At 46.9% G+C, this 3,135-nt stretch overlaps 1 pseudogene; it reads left to right on the forward strand.

Annotated features, from left to right (window-relative positions):
• Positions 1-2,159: 2,159 nt before the first annotated feature.
• Positions 2,160-2,705, forward strand: LOC103730290 (annotated as a pseudogene).
• Positions 2,706-3,135: the final 430 nt, after the last annotated feature.

The following is a 3,135-nucleotide window of genomic DNA, read 5'->3' on the forward strand; positions in this document are numbered from 1 at the left end:
AAAAAAGACTATTCAAGAGGGGCCATGTTTGTAGGTACAGATGCCACCTTTTACACTTTGAAAGATCACATTCAAGTTTGGGTATACCATGGGCAAATGCAAATCCAGAGCCAATGAGCAGGTTTTGACTTTGTAGGCTTCAGATGTTAGAACAGTTCTAAGAGGAGACAGGAGTAATGGGAAACTCACTGGTGAAAGGGCGTTTCTAGAGCTTGTGCTGAAGCTGGTCTGGGTGACCAGACGTCCTCAAAGATGGAGAATAAGGAATGATGAGATGTTAATGTTCAGATGTCTGTTAGATAACTGGACAGAGTGAAATTTGCACTGAAATTGAATAGGGAAGAGGTGAACCCACCCAGCTGATAAATCATAGTTGATAAAGAGTTCAGGGGAGGCCCAGTAGAATTTGAACAAAGAGCAAATCTTTGTAAAGAGTAGGATGGAGTTGTCTCATATTCCCCAGCAGCCTCTGACAATCTGAAGAGAGACTTCATTTTTCTTCCTTGGAGTTGAGGTGAGGTTGCATGCAACTCCAATGTCCTCAGTTCTCCTCACTCACCAGCTCAGGGACCAATGAGCCTCAGCATTTCACTTTACCGAGGTATGACTGATGGTGGTTAGTGTTAATTTTTAGATTGACAAAATCTGGAATCACCTTGGAGATGGACTTCTGAACATACCTATGAGGGATTTTCTTTAGAAAGGTGGGTTTAGGTGGGAAGAATGGGTTTGTGTAGGAAGAACCTGAAATTTTAAACCAGTATATTAAAAGCCTCACAAAGGGGCTTTGGAGATGACTCAGTGGTTAAGAGCACTGATTGCTCTTGCAGAGGACCCAGGTTTGATTCCCAGCATGCACATGGTGCCTAACAACTGTCTGTAACTCCAGTTCCAGGTGAATCCAATGCCCACTTCTGATTCCATGGGCACTGCATGACACAAGTGCACTTATGCAAATGCAGGCAATACACTCATACTCATAAAACAAAAAACAAGATAAAAAAGCCCCACAAGGGCTCATGAGATGACATCCATAGCTAAAGGTGCTTACTCTCTAAGCTTGCCCACCTGAGTTCTATCCCTGGAACTCACATAAAGGTAGATGGAGAGAACGGAAACTACCAGTTGTCCTGTGGCATCCACAGTTGCTCCATGGCATGTGATCCCCTTTATCACACAAACACATACACAGTCACATAGGATAATAATAAAAAACCCACCAACTTGTTAAAATTTTTCTTCTATAAAAAAACACCAGTAAGAAGAGTAAGGGATATTAAAAACCATTACAACAGCATTTTTTGAAATTTCTCCTTTCCTTATTTCAAGTCAGGGTCTCCCTGTGTCTCCAGCTGGCCTAGAACTCTCTATATAGACCAGGCTGGCTTCCATCTCATAGAAATCCGCTTGCCTTGTCTGTGTTAACTGACATCTGCTGCAGGAAGAAGCTTCTCTGGTGAGAGTTGAAAGAGGCACTCTTCTATGTTATAGCATAAGACATAAGGCGTTGGGTTAATACTATATTCATTGTACAGGGTAATAGCAGGAGGTTCTCCTGTACTGCCTGTGACCTGTCTAGCCACAGGTTCTTGGCCATGATAGCAGTGCAAGCTATGGTCTCCATCTCATGAAGTGGCCTTAAATCCAACCAGAAACTGATAAGTTGCTCATATAACATTTGTGTCACTATTGCACTAGTGAGCATATCCTGCCAGGCCAATCATTATTGTAGCTTGCAGGGCCAGACCAGTCATTACTGTAGCTCCAGGATTCACAGCTGAGTAAGGATGTTGATATGATTTCTCTTCCAGTAGCATGCATGGCATCTTCCAGCACTATGAAAGCTAGCCAGTAGAGATGAAGCTTTGAAGTCAGTACCTTTTGAAGTATGATTTATTATGTTTAAGAGTCAGTATATGGGGGCCAGTGAGATGGCTCAGTGGATAAAGCACTTGGCATTATCCATGCAAGCCTGACAACCTGAGTTTGTTCTTCACACATGAAGGTGTGAGGTAGGGCATTCTGCTATGGAGTGAGTGCAGCTAGCTGCCCAGACCCCTAGTCATAGGGCGTGAGCCCCACCCCTCTGCCCATAGGCCAGACCCTGCAAAATGTGTGGGCCCAGGGTGCTCCAGGTGCCCCCCCAGCAGACCCTCATCATGGGCACCCAGAGTTCAAAGGCTCCCCAGGACAACGTGACTGCAGCGAAGGTCAACGCACAGGAGAATGGCCACATAAAGACCAATGGACACTTATCCCTCAAGGGTGAAAGGAGTTGCCTTTGGTGAACGGAACAGATAAAGCAGTTGGGGCTACTGGCTATGCCATCAGGCCAGCACTCCCTAGTCAGAAAGCTGATGCCAGGGAGAGTTCTCCTCCAAGGAGACCCCCAAGAAGAAGAAATTCTCGTTCAAGAAGCTTTTCAAATTGAGCAGCCCATCCTTTAAGAGAAATCAGAAGGAGAGTGGGGGTGATTTCTCTGCCTCCTTGCCCATAGAGGAAGAGCAGGAGCAGGGGGAGATCAGTTCCTGAAGCAATGAGGGCACTGCCCATGAAGGGGAGGCTGCTGCAACCCCCGAAAGCCAAGGGGGCAGAGGCTAGTGTTGCCTCCAAGGGAGGAGACAGAAGAGGAGACATGGCCCCAGGCTGCAGACCCATTCACTCCCTCCAGGCCTGAGAGTGGCCCCTGCATCTGCCAGCACTGAGAAGATTGAGTAGTTGGGTGGGGGCAGGTGGGTGATCTCTAAGCTGCAAAAACTGTGTTGTCCTTGTGAGGTCACTGCCTGGACCTGGTGCCCTGGCTGCCTTCCTGTACCCAGAAAGGGGCTTGTTGCCACGTCCCAGCCACATTCCCCTTCTTCTCCCTCCTATAGAGTCTCCCATCAGCCATCTGGTCTTCCTCTTAAGGCCAGTTGAATATGATCCCTTGTGGTGGTTTCCAAAGTTAGGTTAGTGATATGAAGTGCTCCTGTTCCTCCCTTCCCTGGCCTCACCCCAGCCAAACGTAATTGGTGGTTTTCTGCACATTGTTTTCCAAGTAGATTTTATTTCTCCTACTCTTCCCTGAGCCAGAAATGCAGTACTGATACTCCCAAACCCTGAGTTTTCAGCCTTCGCCTGTTGAGTTTAGTCTCT

The sequence above is a fragment of the Nannospalax galili genome, unplaced genomic scaffold, assembly GCF_000622305.1.
Source record: "Nannospalax galili isolate Female #2095 unplaced genomic scaffold, S.galili_v1.0 scaffold1134, whole genome shotgun sequence".
Classification (NCBI taxonomy): domain Eukaryota; kingdom Metazoa; phylum Chordata; class Mammalia; order Rodentia; family Spalacidae; genus Nannospalax; species Nannospalax galili.